The sequence below is a fragment of the Ambystoma mexicanum genome, chromosome 6p (genome assembly GCF_040938575.1).
Source record: "Ambystoma mexicanum isolate Mex_15411 chromosome 6p, UKY_AmexF1_1, whole genome shotgun sequence".
Classification (NCBI taxonomy): domain Eukaryota; kingdom Metazoa; phylum Chordata; class Amphibia; order Caudata; family Ambystomatidae; genus Ambystoma; species Ambystoma mexicanum.
The window spans coordinates 1,204,020,113-1,204,036,608 of NC_090935.1; the positions used below are offsets into that span (position 1 = coordinate 1,204,020,113).

The 16,496-nt window shown below is 47.0% G+C and overlaps 1 protein-coding gene across 4 annotated transcripts in view; it reads left to right on the forward strand.

Moving 5' to 3' along the window:
• AGTPBP1 (ATP/GTP binding carboxypeptidase 1) overlaps nt 1–16,496 on the forward strand; it is a 2,604,148-nt gene that overhangs the window by 1,503,844 nt on the left and 1,083,808 nt on the right. The gene's annotated exons all lie outside the window — the stretch shown is intronic.

Below are 16,496 nucleotides of genomic sequence, written 5' to 3' on the forward strand. Positions count from 1 at the left end.
TTTTGCTTTCACTGGTTAAATTATGTAAATCTGCAAAAGGGACATAAAGAGGGCTGTGCAGTCTAAATCTTAGGCAATAGACATTCCTAGCGAAGTGACTTTCGATGTAAGCTCTGTGTAATCCCGGCTGCACAAAATGGTGATTTGTGATGTCAATTGGGGAATGTTGCAATTGATAAGCTAACTTTGACAAAGTCATTGCGAAATTGTGTTCTGCTAGTTATGATGATGGAGGCTTGCACTCCTCAGCCGGCTAGTTAGCTTAGATGCTGTGATCCATGTGCACCTGTGTATTACATGACAACCATTCGTGAATCTAAGAGGGTACAACAGAAATATTGAAATATTAAGTAGAAAGTGATTTTTATTCTCAAATGTGGCTGACAAACAGAACATTCAGCATGTGCATGTTTCCAAAAGGCTTTATTCTTATCTGGAAGGGTAATACATTAAACCCCTGTAGGTCCTAGTGGTATCTGTACAAGAGATAAGGATCTTCTGTTCTTTGAACTATCTAAACAGATGGAATAGGAAAGGGATAAGCTATAATGTGACTGGGTCTCTCTCTGATTATCTGTCTAATCACAGTCTTGTCCCATGGATGGAGCACCCTTTTTACATCTTGACAGTCTAAGGTATAGTACCCAGCACGCTTCTTGACACTGCAACAGTCCTATAGTGGGGAATACACTTCTGACAATGCCTAACCAAAGTCTACAAAATATAGCATCCAGCATGCTTCTTGACACCAAAACATTTTCAAGGAGGTTACACCTAGACCCCTTCTTGACACCTAAACACAGTCTGCGGGATATAGCGCCCAACATGCTTCTTGTAACTCAAAGGGAGTAAGTTCTCTGAACACCTTCTGGCATGCAGTGCCTTGCTCACTCTGGCTGTGTCTGATGTATAGACAATAGCCCATTATGCTTTGTCTCAGGGCTATAGACCCCAGCTCTCCTGCAGGGATATAGTGTGCTCTGTTTGGGAGTCTTAGTGGTACAGGGCCCAGCACACTATGCTTGACGATCAGGAATATAAAGCGCTGCACACTCCCTTGGCCAGTGCCAGATACTCCTGCTCTGGTTGGGATACCCTCCTGGGGTTTCTTCCATCATGGGCTCTCATGTCTCAAGATTTCTCTGTTCTGGCAGTGTTCCCGGGCTGATAGTCTCGTCTGGCTCTCTGGTTTCTTAATCCTCTCAGTTCTTGGCACCCTATCGGTTCCTTCAGGCTCTTCTCTGACATCTCAGTTTTCAGTGTCTACTACTCTCTCGGACCACTCTGCACACTTGGGCTGCTCTGCTCTCTGTGGGCATATGCGTTTTTGTCTCCTAAAAGGGGCCTGCAATGTTGAATGGAGCCTTCGAGTCTTCTGCCTTTCAGAGCTCCCACTTCCCCTTATCTGGTTTTCTTGTTCACTTTAGCAGTAGGGAAGATCATGATGATCTCCATAACTGGGTTGGTTATGGAAGAGGCAAGAATCTAGAAAAGGGGCGATCTATTGACTATAATTGGGACTCCCTGACAAAGGGGAGAGAGTTTCTTCGGACTATGGGAAAGGTGATACTGTGGAAACACTTGTGTATAGGCGCATTATAAATGCCACATCATATCATATATCCCTCGGTCATTACCTCCTCCAGGTAGCTCTCAGCACTGGAGGAGGTTCTAGGTAGGTTTTCCCGGTCCCCATGGTCCTCCTGACCCCTTGCCACAAGGTCAGGTAGTTGACTCTAATACACAGAGCTGGGTGTTAGTCCGTAGTATGTCCTTTAATTAAATCATAAGTGATTTTAAGATTTGTTTGTGGTTGAGTCAGGGAGGTGCCTTATCTTCTAGTGGATATGGATGTTGGTGCCTTTGTTTGCATTATTGGTCATAGCTAAAACTGGTTTCATTTAATTTGTAAGAGAATTCATTATTTACAATGTCTTAAGGGGTATGCAAAACCTACCACATATTAAGCCCAGATGTTGACACAGTGCAAAATAAGTGAGGTTAATGCATATCAAATGTGTACTCGTGAGGCATCATGGTGACAATGTTCTGCTTACACTAATGGGCAGATGAACAGTTTCTGTAAATCTAAAATGTCTCTCAAGGTTTTGATCACGGGATCTTGGTTATTCATTATAAATAGGTGGAAGATCAAGATCCCAGACCACTTTTCACAGAGAGAAATACCCTTTTTTGATAATGCTTATTGCTTATTATTAAAAAATAATTTATTTGAAGACTGTCTTTTTTACTTGAAACTCGGCAGTAAAAACTTTGTGACTATGGTATGGTTCCTTTCTGTTTTTGTTGACTTGGAAAGAAAAAAACAGGAAAAGATATAAATGCTGTTTGTCAGCTTTGAACTAATGTGACCAGCTCCTTTTGATGGTGTAAAACCTCCCCCTTATCCTCCCCCTCTCCAGTCTCCAACCTCTTCTCAATAGTCCTGCCAACACCTTCCTCCTGCTGCAACCTTTTCCAAACCCACCAACTATCTGACTTGGCACCTGAGTTTCTATATACGTGTAATCTGTCCCTCTAGGTTGGACTTCATGTACGGGCCTGTACTTGTGACTGTGAAAGTTTTTGGCCTTGCAATCTAACTTCCAGTCCCCTGCGCGTTCACTGGGCCTTTTTTCTCCATCTCGCCAACACCACTCCAGCCCTCGCCGCCTCCCTTGCTTCCCCTACTGCCCTGATTGGCCATTCCCCTGCAATCTAGTCCAAGGGCTCAACCGTTCCTCTTGTGGCATGCAGACCACTCCAAATTTAGCTTCCATGTGAGTGTGTGCTGCCCGAACCCCCCAGGCCCGTTTGGCCTTGTAATCTAACTGCCTGCCTCCTGTGCGTTCACTGGGCCTTTTTTCTCCCTCTCCCTGACACCAATTTCCTCACTACAGCCTCTGCCCTCCTCCCTTGCCGCCCCCTTCCCTGATTGGCCATTCCCCTGCAATCTAGTTCGAGGGCCTAACTGTTCCCATTGTGGTCTACAGACCACTGCAAATATAGCTTCCAGGTGAGTGTGTGCTGCCCGAGCCCCCCTGGCCAGATCTGGCCTGTTTTGGCCTTGTAATTTAACTGCAAGTCTCTTTCACATTCACTGGGCCTTTTTCTCCCTCTCCCCGACATCAACTTCCTCCAGTCCCTGCCCGCCTCCCTTGATTCACTCGCCACTCCCCTGCCCTGATTGGCCATTAGTTCCTATTTAGCACCTCCTCACAGGGTAGCCCCTGCCTGTATAGCCCTCTCGGCTAAGAACCCTGAGGCAAAGGACAGCTCCAGAAGAAGCAGCTCCAGAAGAAGCAGCTCCATATAGTGTCCGCCGGAGAAGTAAGAAGCAGGCACCTGTCAACCAGCAGCTACAAAGTAGGTGTGCAGAGGACAGGGTGCACAGCAATCACTGCGCCCCACTAAACTGGCACACCTCTCTCATATCTTATCATCCCTACCACCCAATAGCTTGTGGACTGCATGTGCCCATTTCTATTTAGCAACTGTTCCCCCATATAGACTCACTGAGTTGGGCACTGTGTTGCCTAGCCATGTCTCGCACCTAGTAGAACTGTTAGTGATGTCTAGGTGGACTATACTCTTACTGTGCTAACTAGTCCAGACAGATGTGTAATTATTAGCTTGCTTCACATTTAGGCAGAAATATGAATATTAGCTTGCATCACATCTAGACAGAAATATGAATATTAGCTTGCGTCACATCTATACAGAATTGTAATTATTTGCTTGCGTCACATCCAGACAGAACTGTGAAGATTAGCCTGTATTGCATCCGGAGAGAACTGTGAAGACTAGCTACCCGTCACACTTAGACTATGAAATAAACCATGTGTATTACTATATAGAATTGTGTAGATTAGAGACATAGAAGAATTAGAGATTAGCTAATGTGCTAACCACCCCGCTCCTTCTCCCTCCTACACACCACCACACACCCACTGGGCTAGCCAACCTACACACTACCACACCCAACACAAGTAACACAAGCTTACAACAACAAACCTGGACCTTACCCATATGGATACAACAAGCCAGTGCGCACAACCTGAGATACCACCCAATCCACACATAAAACACACAGACACACTCCTACATAACAGTCATAGGAACTACCCAGGCATTGGACCTTACCCATACGGATACAATAAGTCGGTGCACGCAACCAATCTTCTGCAAGCCAACACACACAGACGCCAGTTTTGACTGGTTCTGGACCTACCCTATACCTCTTCCCTCACTAACCAACCCTGTCCTCTTTCTTGCAGAGCCATGTGACCATCTGGATACTGCCCATGGGTGGTATCGGTGTGCGGTATAAATCAACATAATATAACAGTTCCTAAAGGATTCAGATTAGCTGGTGGTAATAGTCTCATCTGTGCTCACTGAATGTCCAAGACGGCTGACAAAGCATTTAAATGGCTTGGCCGCACACCTTATATTTTACACTCCTTTTCTGCGCACTGGGGAACCCCACGGGACTGTTATTATGCTGCCTCACTGTTTGCAACCTTCAGATTTAGTAGTAAGCTTGGAATATGCCATTTTCCTTTTTCCACTCCCCGTGTTTGGTGAGTTGGCGGAGTGGGTGCTGTTGGCATTATCATTCGTACACAAGCTTGCTCTGCACATCGTGTGGGTGGTTTCAGGCTGTGTGGTAGATGGCTGAGCTGATTTGTGAGTGAAGTTGCATAGGAATTCCTGAAAAGCCCTGCATGTTGAATGGGTTCCTGCGTGGAATGGTGTTCTCCCCTGAAATGAATGCTGTTCTTTTGAAGTCCCGATTTCTTAAAGGGACAGTGCCATTATTATGGGCGTTGAAGGAGGAAGTGTTTGCCTGTTGGAGGGGGGGGGGGGGGCGAACAGGACTGTTTGTAAGGGGTGGCTTGATAAATTACCATGGGCCTTGGTGCACATTTGATGGATTTTAAAGGACTAGTTTCATTGCTAAGTTCTTTGGTACTGTCCACTTCCCTATGGTGGGATTTAAGTGGAGGCCAATCTTCAAAAAGCTATTGCGTCTTACATTCTGACTATTTTTCTAATCCTTGCATTCCAGCAGAATAATGCCTTTATATCCTAAATGTGAAGAGTGTGCCGCATTACTATTTAGATAGCACAAATTACATTACAACGTCTAACCAGCAGTTTATAAATTAGTTCCAATTAACCAGGATTTATGAGATTCAAAACCGTGCAGAGTTGGATTGCACCTTGTAACTTGTTAGGGAGAATTCTCTGTAAAGGCTAATTTCCCAAACCTAGTGAGTCCCCCAGCAGCTTTGCTGGATTTTTTGGGGTTTATTTTTTTCTCCTGCTAAGAGTGAGACTCTTTTCCTCCCACTCTTAGACATGATTTGAGGTGTTCCTTTGACTTTGTATGTGTTCTATGGGCTATGGGGTCCTTTTCCCCCTAGGGTTTCATGTGTTTTTGATATGTGGGTTACACAGCACCCTCCGTGCAGTAACCCAGGGGTGTCGTAGCGACCCCCAAACATAGACTCCATACCCTGGGACTGACTACTGTCTCCCAGGGCATGTAAAGTCACCATTGGCATTACTAGTCTCAAATTGTGAACAGAACCAGTACAAACCATCATATTATGGACGTACTGGTATGGGCAATTCGATTGCCCCGGGGTCTGTTGGTCGGGGGGGACTGGACAGTGCCCCCCGACCGAGTTTTGGCTGGTGGCAGTGGATACTACTTTTTATATTCGACCGCGAATATATTCCTATGGGATTTTCCCATTGTTCGAGGCTTCCACTTTTTAAAATAGCCTCGAACATACCGCCGGTTTATTAAATTAATATAAATTCACTGGTTGGTAATTTTTGCCGAAACTTGGTTCCAAAATGGTGTTTGTGTTCGCTTCTGTGACTCCAACCCAAGTCGAGCCCTTTGTTCCACTTTTTGGCGGGCTTCTCCACAGAAGCCTCCAAAAGTGGTGCCACTCTGTCTGGGTACCACAGGGGGTGTGGGAGGGGGTTTAGGCACCCTGGACTGAGTTGCCTCGGCAACTCAAGTCGCACTCTTGTGTGATTGGCCCAAGTGGTGAGCCACCCGGCTCACCACTTAGCATGTTTGAGTGACAGCTAGGCTGAATGAATGGGGGTTTTCTGCATAAAAGCAGGGCTTTGGGGACTGGAACTTCAGAAGTCGCCACAGGACCTAAAGAATCCGAGGAGGGAGAAGCCGAGCCGACCTGCAACAACGACACCACCGGTGGAGCCTTGCAGAACCGTCTCGCCACTTTTCCTGATGACAGAGGAGATCTCCAGCCCGGAGAGTCTTCTTCCTTTGACTGGTGGGGATAACCAGTTTGCCCGTCTTTTCGCCTTCCTGGACCATCTCGTGGCCGCCTTGCCTGTGCCAAGCATCCCGGCAACCGGAATACCACGGTTTACCACTACCGCGAAGAAAAGGGTGGTACCTTGTAACCGGGAAACTCTGCGGCTGGTTTCTTCCCTGGCAGTGCAACGACCTTCAGCTTTCCTCCACGTCGAGACCTCCTCTTCCTCTGGACGAAACACCGACTTGCACCCACTGCCAGGAACAACTGCCCCCGCTGGAGCGTTCTTCCCATTTTCAGGTACTGTGTCCCGCCTGCTTCCCTTGCGACAGATCGTTCGGGGTGACAGTAAATCCTCGACTTTCTAACCTGGGTTAGCCTGGGGCCTATTAACTAACTTTTCCTGACTTGATCTCAATCTTTTGGGAACTATCTACAAAGACTCTTTGGGCATAACCCCACTGTGTGATCCTGGACATATTTCGCTTGCTCTCTCTAAGAGTGGGCCTGGCATTTGAACTTCCTTGCTCTCCAGTAGACTTTGCCTAACCTGCCTCACTGTGGTTCTTTGAAAAGTATTGAGATTTGTGTGCTTTCATAACTCTGCCTTTTTCCCTCCCTTTTTAAATAACTTATTAGAGTGCCATTTTATGTTAAGCGCTCACCGCTGTCTGAAAATAAGTGGTGTTTCTCACTAAGACTTGTCTAATAAGTAATCAGGGTTGTATATATATGATAGTGACTGTGTGTTGAATTTACTTACCTCTTTTTGTGCTAGTGTAATTTACAAGTGTGTCTTTAAATAAATAATTATATACTTTTACACCAAAGCTCTGGTCAGTGTTTGCTTGTGCTACTGTATCTCTGTACCTATTGGGTATACTCTATATACTGCCTAACTCATCTTGAGAGAAGTCTGACTGCTCAGCCACAGCTACCAGGTAAATCTGGGTGGTACAGACTGCTACCAATTGGGTTTACTGCCAACCACCTGTAGTCTTAAATCTTTTGCAGTGGTCCCTAAGGGAACTGTACAGGTTTCTGCCTAACATAACTGAGTTTCTACCAAATATCAGATTGAGGGAAGGCAGTCACTGCTGCTGTTATCTGAAATGCCCTTTCACGGCTGAGGGATCTGCAAACAACTTGAAACTATGGTCTTGGTTAAGCTGCCATATTGTACCGAACAGAAAAGTCAAGGGGATTTTTTGTTTAGCCCATGGATAGGGTTCAGCAGTATTTTTGAATGCAGTGGTCCTCCATCCTTTCCTCGCTCTCTTGAAACAAATCCGCCTGCCTAGCTGAAATACAGTCATAGACAGTTTTTAAGTGCCTGCACATCTTTCTTGACACCTTGTAGAATCATTCATGGTGGGTGGCTGGCCTAGTCAGCATGCCGGAATTCAGAATGCCACAATGATGTCTTGAATTTCTGGCACCACAACTCCATGTGCTGTGGGTCATCTTGACGGTAATGGGAATCCGACTTTTTCTTTTGCTGATGATTGGCCCTGGAACTAACCCAGTTCTCCCCTCTTTTGGTTACTGGCACTGGCTATGCAGGTTCTCCTCCAAGTCAGATCTATGTTCACAACTTCCCATCCACCTTTCATTCTCCTCTCTTCTTTTATCCCGATTTCTTCCTGTATCATTCTTTCCTAGTCCCTGTCTTCGCTCTTCCTCCCATCATCCCTCTCTGCTTGCCTCTCCCCTGCACTGCCAGGCTGCTTGTTCTTCACTTCACTCCTTCCCCTGTCTTTCCTCTCTGTCACTCCTGCCCTATCCCCCACCTTCTCTCTACTTCTCTTGCTCTTATCTCCTCCCCCTCTGTTTTTCTCTCCTGTTTCCGGTCTTCTCTCTACCTATTCCTTTTCCTTCAACATCCACTCCTTTTCCTTTCTCTTTGTGCTACACTCCACTTCCACTCCTTTTTCGAACCTCCTGTTCTCTTGATCACACCTCTGCTCTACTGTAACCCCATCTGCTCTTTTCCATGCCTCTGCTCTTCAGTCTCCCTAATACTCCCTCTTTATTTGCTTCTGCTCTTTGCTCTCCTGCTGTCTTTGTTCCTTGCTGTACTTTAGCTCTCTCAACGTCTCGCAGCTTTTTGCGCGCTTCACACCTACACGTTGTCCCAGGACCGGCTTCCTTTTATACCTGTAGTGTCTCTGGTTTATATGGGGCATTGGGACATAAAATGAACATTCCTGAAGGTGGTAGTCCCGTCCAAGATGTCAGTCATGTTTGAAAATCTGCAAGTCATGCCACTGTTCAGCCTTGTCCCGTGATGTAACGTGGGGAAGGGAACGCATTAGTTCAGCAGTCCTGATCTACCAAAACCCTTTTGGACATTTCAGTTATCACTACACTCTTTTGTTATGCATACCATTGTCCCACACCCTTTTGTTATATAGAGTAAGGATTTGGCAATGGGTTTATTAGTATAGGCCATTTTGTTTTCACACAACGCCACTAGGACAGCGTTTTCTTTACTTTGTTGATCGCAGCTTGGTCCGATCTTAGATTTAGGTTTAGATTCTCACCCATATATTGTTCAATAAACACCCTTGGATTGTACTCCTTGTGTCTGTCGTACTTTTGATAACCTTGCCTTCCTTACAATACACACAAGGCATCACTGCGTGGACTCTGCCCCTTGATCAACTCCAAAGTTAGTAAAGCCTCTGTACAGAATCTATTTCACTACCAAAGATGCCTTCTTACTTGTTTCATCTTTTGACTTTCCTACAGTAGGACATGGCAGTGTTGTACAATGAGGTTCCAAGTTAATCTAGTATATCCTCCTCCCTGAATATTTTGGACTTGCTGTTCTCTTTGTAGATGGAATTTTGACATTCTGCTTTTAGATCTTTTCTTGATCTCAGAAGAAATGGGCATCCCTTAACTGAACCCACTTTTATTGCTCTGATTCGCATTCACAAAAGAGCAGGATACCTACAGGGAAATGTCTCGAGTGGGAAAACAAGCCCCCTGCATAACCCACCCACCTGTGGGAATGTCTGGAGTCTATTAGTAATCTAAGACAAAGAATGCAGGATTCTCTTGCAAGGGGACTGCACAACAATGAAGAGTGGACAATTTTCAAAAATGTGGGGTTTTTTTTTAATTAATTTTTGCATGTTGAAGAAAATCAATAGAAAATCATTTAAAAAAACAAATTTTTAAAAATTCTAAAAAGGGCAACCGTATCATATCCATGTTCTTTCTAGATTCCTGCATGGGGCTGTGAAGCTTTCCATTTCATAAATGGCATGTGCTTTGGTTAACCATTCTCTTTTTGTGGGGATGGAGGGTTATTTCCACTTAACAGTTAAACAAACCCTTGCCGCCAGTAGTAAGTTACGTGGCATGTGTGTGAGTGTCACATTAGAGTCGTCATCCTCCGACTCAACTCCGACCAGGACTGGGGTGAGGACTCTGGGTATCCCGCTTATGGCTTGAATCCACCCCAGGACCTCTTTCCAGTACATTTTCACTTTGCGGCAATCCCACCACTGGTGCCAGTAGTCACACCTTTCACTGCAGCCTCTCCAACAGAGGGGGATGCGCCTGGAAACATTTTAGACAACCTTAGGGGAGTGTTATGCCACCACACCAGCAAGCGTGCATTGTGCATTTTGTACTGTACAGAAATGGATGATGCCCACACCCAGTGCTCCAGATAAGATTTTGAGGTGGGAGTATTTTATGCACGATTTTTCAAATTAGAACGTAAATGCAATTTCAAGAGAGTAAAAATTAGTTTTCTCCTAGGCAAGAGAGTAAAGCACCCTTACCCTACACGGGCACCCAGCACATCATCTGAATACAAATAGCTCAAGTACTATTTACAAAATCACCTTTAGAGAGCCTGGGTACTTTTCACACATGGCATTACAGCACACTCTATTCTATTGCATTTTCCCTGTCACTGCTCACCAAACTCATTTCTTAGGAATCCTGGTTGCCCATGCATGCTGTGGCATGGCCTGGGGGGCCCATTTCAGAGGCTGGCCGCAGCGGATAGAAGGCACAGCTAGCTGTCCTCCCATCAAGTCACAGGCTGTTCCCACATGTGTGTAGCTGTGGGTATACAGCAAGTGAAAACAGGACTGTACCCACTACTCACCTGTGACACGAGTTAACACGAGGGCTACACACCTGCACAGGATTGCACCATCATGCACCCAAGAAAAAAAACATACGATGTAGCACCAGCGCCCTGCCCCACAGACAGCCTCTCCTACGACATGCAAGAGTCCCTGCACACTTCCAAACTAAAACAAAGCAGCCAGTCCATTTCTCAAAACAGTTGTTAGATGGCTATTCCCCGCTCTTCAGCCAACCTCACTTCCAATGCTGGACGGAGTGAAACTACAGTCCCAGCGAGCAAGGATCTGCGGGATAAAAGGCCAGAGCTGAATACACATGACTGACTCATAGCCAGTCGGCCTCCATAAAGGAATACACAGGTGACAAGTGGCCTCATGCCATCCTGGCATTTAAGACAGCGCCACTTTCCATTCGTAGTCCATTGCGTACATACCCTGAAGGGCATACAAAACCTGCCCGTGAATGCAAAGTGCTGTGCTTTAAAATGTCAACACTCTGGATACAATCACCTGTAAATAGCCTCACAACTGTAACCTCTACACCAGGCTTGTGTTTTTGCAGCACACTGTGACGCAGCCACACATGACAAATACTGTTTGTAATACTTGCAACTCAAGTGTACGTTTGCAGATCACAACCGTGGGAACCCCACTCTCTCGTGACCCTGTGCAGGGCAGAGCTCTCGGGCCAGAGAAGGGGTCCTGGCACAGCCGCCTGCTAGCAGGAACTCCACTAAGGACCAGGGATGGCAGGTGTACTTGCAGGGCTCCACTCAAGGTGCCACTGGCAGCTGCTGGGCAGGAGGCAGGGATTCACTGCAGGGGGCACTAGCAGCCCCCAGGCAGGCTCTCTGCTGTGGCCCCGTCAGAGCTCCTGCTCATTTGTTTAGTATTACTATGGGAGATGGAAGTCCCCGGTGGACGAGTTAGACTCTGTGGGCTGGCACATCCTGGTGTGCCTCGGCTATTCTTAGACCTGTGTGCTCTCCAAACTGGAAGCTACACATATAACAGGCTTTCTTTTATTCCGACAGGTTCGTAGGCCACACCCACGCGGAAAGGGCACAGGTAAGGAGAGGCATTCCTTCCAAGACTAGGACACCTACGCAATGGCAGTCACGCTGAAACATTGCTCGTGGCCGGTGCTTTCATTGGCAAGTCATATTTCCTGACATGTTTCACTAGCAGCCAGCACTTCTAATCACTGTTTATACAGGACGCAACAAGAAATCGTTCGGAACTGCAGCTTACTTGAGTTTGGGAAATCTTTTAGGTGTTGAGGCAGGGTTAAATGTTTCATACACGGCGCAAGGACCTCTCCTCCGTACTGTGCACAAACTGCAGAGTGCCCAAGCTCAGCATAGCAGTTGATCCGCAGCAAAATGCGAGTTTACACATAAGCTGCAAAACACTCCTACAGTGCCATCTAGTGGAGGAAAGTATGCTTTTTTAATGAAAATAAATACAGCGTAAATGTTACGCATTAGAACATAAAATGCTCCGTAATGGCTATATTTACATGCGTAAAAGGGCTCAATACGCACCTTATCTGGAGGGCTGCCCACACCGCTTTATGTATGGCCTTCCAAGCCCCCGGCTGGTTCGTGAGTCCTAGTTCCGCCTACCACTTGATTTCCGATGATGGGCGCTTAAGGTGCCCTGTCGTGATCAAAGTCTTGTACATTCGTGCAATAAGACCCTTTGTTGTTTGGGGGCGCTAAGTATCTGTTCAAATGGGGAGAGGGGCGCTTTAGAGAGGGGCCCCATCTTGCATCGCTCAGAACACTACAGAGCTGGAGAAATAACATGGGAAAGACCACAATGCGCTGCAGAGCTTCCCTTAATTCTTCAAAGGAGTTGAGTGCCCCTTTTTCCACATCTGTCCCACTCGCGCAGGTCCAGCCTCGTGGTTGGAAGCGATGAACCTCTGTTATCAAGTCTCGGATGGGGGGGGGGGCAAATGCAGTTGAGAGGGGAAGGCCAAGAAGTGACAACTCGTGTAGTTCGAGATGGGCGCCAAAGAGACCATAACACTTTTAGGACTGGATGCTTTCGAATTCTGCGGGTCATCGCTGGCAGTGGGACCCACAACCATTCCCCCAGTGTGACGAGTGCAAAGATGTCCTTTTCTGTAGCTACCTACTGTTTCTCAGGGTTTTCCCAAAGGTGGTCTGGCAGAACTCGTAGCTGAGATGCCCTATTATACTCCTCTAGGTCCAGATATCCCATGCCTCCCGACTCTTTGAGCTGAATCAGTGTGGCATACGGAATCCTTGGCTTCTTGCCGGCCCATCGATACTTCAGTAATGTGCGTTTTACCTCTGCCATAAAGGACTCGGGCATGGCTATCGGGAGGGATTGGAACAAGAACAGGAACATTGGCAGGACGTTCATTTTTATAGATGTAAAGCATGCTGGCCAAGACAGCGGCAATTTTGTCCATCTATTTACATCGGCCCAGATGGCGTTCCATAGGGGGACGTAATTTGCCTCGAAGAGTTCTGAGAGGGAGACAGTGATATTTGAACCCAGATATCTAACAGAGTGGGGTTGCACCTGGAAGCCCCAGTTCGTCTTCAGTAGCTCTAATAGTTCAACATTCGACAGCTATGGTTTTTTGTAGGTTTGCCCTGAAGCCTGACAGGGCCCCATATCCGAGTAGCTCTCGGAAGAGGGCAGGGACAGACTCTAATGGTTGGGTGAGATAAAGTAAGATATCGTCAGCAAACATGGCCAATTTATGTTCCTTGACCTCCCCCCCGAGGGATACCCTGAATCAGGGAACATGACCGAATGGCTTGGGCAAATGGCTCAATAACTAAAGCATAGATTAAGGGGGAGAGCGGGCAGCCCTGCCTCGTGTCCCGCGTGAGTTTAAAAGGTTCTGAGGTGGTACCATTGATAGAGACCTTGGCCTCGGCTGTATGATACAGCGCTCCGGCTCCCTGGATCCACACTGAACCTAGCCCCACCCGCCCGTAAAAAAGGCCATTCTGCGCAGTTGAACGCCTTCTCGGCGTCTATCGATAACAGGAGAGGGCAGTCACCGACTCTGCGAAGAGTCGCCATGAGGTCTAAGGTCTTTCTAATGTTGTCCGCTCCCTGCCTTCCTCTCGCGTACCCTACCTGATCTGGGTGGACTTGTTGGGGAAGGACTAGAGCTAGGCGGACTGCTAAGATGCTAGAATACATTTTTGCATCGACATTGATAAGGAAAATCGGGCGATATGATGAACATTCTAAGGGATCTTTGCCTTCCTTGGGGATAACAATGATTGTAGATTCGGTGAACATTTTGGGGGCTTGGCCTGTCGCCAGGATCGAATTAAAGAGTTTAGTAAGGAAGGGTGTAACAGTGTTACTGTTGAATTTGTAAAAGGCCGGTGTGTAGCCGTTCTGTCCCGGCTCTGAGCCTGCCTTCAGGTTGGAAATGGCTCCCAGAACTTCTAGGGTAGTGATCGTGCCATTTAAAATATCCAGGTGCTCCCTAGTTATTGGCGAGGGAGTGCAGTTAGATATCCTTCTATTGCTGATGGGTGGCTATCTCCTTCGGCTGTTTACAGTTTAGAGTAGAAACTTTGAAAATTGACTAACAATCTCCTGCGGGCTCGTGAGGGGGGCGCCAGATTCATCATTGACTTTGTGTACTGCTCGGTCTGCCCTTTGTTTACGCAAATGATTGGCCAGCATTGTGTGGGCTTTGTCCCCTTTTCTCAAAAAATGTCTGCTTAAGGTACTTAAATTGTGTCAGTGCCTTGCTATGCCATATATCCCTCAGTTCTCCCCTTAGCCCCTTAATTTGAGTTGCCAAATCTTCACTGTGTTCGGGTGGCTCCTTAGGGCTCGTTCCAGGTGAATAATCTCTACGCTTAATTCCCCCTCTCTGAGCTGCTTAAGTCTTTTTTTAGCCGCACCCTCTGCTATTAAAAGCCGCCTTATTGTGGCCTTCCCTGCTTCCCAAACCGTGTTCATTGACATCCCATCAACATCATTAGTTTGAAAATAACTTGTGATGTCATCTGCCAAGTCTCCTTGAACACTGGGTCCCTGCACAGGAAATCCTTGCAAACCCACTTTCGCTCTGGTTTAGGCAAGTGGCCCAGGTCGAGGTCTAGCGTGCATAGGTCGTGGTCAGACCAGGCCACTACTTCTATGGACGATCCCAAGATGTTGCATTCGTTTTCTTCTCCCAATAACAGATAATCTATTCTCGAAAGTTTGGTGCGGGGGGTGGGGAGGAGAAAAAAGTGAAGGCCTTTTCTTCTGGGTGAGCTTTATGCCATTTGTCAATTAGATGGTGTCCCTTCAACTGGCTTAGGAATCTATTACCTTGGAGGCAATTTGGGGGATTAGTGTTTTGTCCTACTGAGTACCAATCCTTTTTCAGTTCCACTGCCACATTAAAATCCCCCCGCAAACCAGGGTGCCCTCCCCCCAACCCTCTAAGAAGTCAGAGGTTCAAAGAAACTGGATTGTCCCTGGTTGGGGGCATACGCAGAGCAGAGTGTAACCGTGTGTGATCTTAACCTTCCTTTCAGAGCTACGTATCTTCCTTGGGCATCCCTGTGTGTGTGTGTTCTATTTGGAGTCCTAGGGATTTTTTGTACAGAATTCCAACCCTGCCTCTCTTCTGGGTGCCTGAAGCCCACACTGTGTCTCCAATCTACATTCCCACAAACTTGCCTTCTTCCCCCCGAGTATATTTTGTCTCTTGTACAAACAATACATCCAATTTGGACTGTTTAAGTTGTTGTGATAACATAGACCTTTTTTGCAGCGAATTGAGGCCTTTAACATTTAGGGATCCAAAGACTATACCATTATACCAATCCATGCCAGCTAGTAAGAATTGCGTATACTGCCCTACCACCCCCCCCCGTAATTTGTGAGGGGATCAACCTCTTCCCTCCTCGTAGGGATACCATGCTGCAACAGTGCTACTTGCGTATGTAGATTAGTGTAGTAGATCAAACTTTGTTCTGTCCAATTGAGTGTTTCCTCCCCCTCCCCTTCCGCCCCTGTTAGATGCTACTCGTCTTAGAAAAATGAGACGCCCTTAACTAAGAAGGGCCTCACTAGTGAGACCCCTCTCAAGGCAGTAATTGAGACTATCAACTTGTGTGCTTATTAGAAACAACAAATGTGGTGTGCTTTATGCAGAGATCACATGAAATCGGACTGCACCGCCGATTCATTTAAACATTTAACCGTTGGTGTACAGCACCAGGAACTTAAGCTAGTGTTTGGAAAAGCCTTGCCAGGAACTACTGAGAGAGAGAGTACAGAGCACATTCCTCAGGGGGTATTTAGTCTCTTGTACTTCCACTTCAATTGCGCTCTGCCCCTTCTTGGGGGTTTTGGCGCCGAGTCTCGTCTTGGACCTGTAGGCTCTCTTCGGGAGTCGGAATTTGAGCTCACAGCTAGACCCTGAAGGTGCTGGAGAGCCCGCCCTGCCTCTTCCTCTTAGGTCAACCTGAATTCCTCACCGCCAAACTCAAATGATAACGAGAAGGGTTGGCCCCAGCGATAGCGCACGCCCTTCTCTTGCAGCCATACCGTGATGGGGCGACATCCTCTTTTCGTTAGTCATTGCTGAAAGATCCTGGAACAATTTTACTTTCGAGCCCTCAATTTTTATTGTGTCCCTATCTCTTGCTTTTTGTAGAATGTCCTGTCTCTGCGTGTAGTAGTGGCATTTTATGAGGACTGAGCGGGGTCCTCCTGGTGGGCCACCGGCCATGTGCACCCTGTCAAATTTGAGCTCAAGAGGGTTTGCTTCGTCATACAGGGACTGGATTAGGGCCTTGACCTTGCTTTCAAGACCAGCCGGGGTTTCTCCCTGCGCCTCTTCCAGACCTGTGACTCTTATGTTGGATGGTCGCTCCCGGTTTTCCAGATCGTCAATCTTAGACTTGATTTCTCGTTCTTTCTGTTCCTTGTCTAAGCGCCGGGCTTCATACTGCATTGTTGCAATGTCCTCCGATTGCTGGTTGCTCTCGACTGCTTCTAATCGGTCTTCCACTTTGGCCATCTTTGTTTGCAGGTCGGTGACAGTCTATGTGAGGCTGGTTTTGATCGA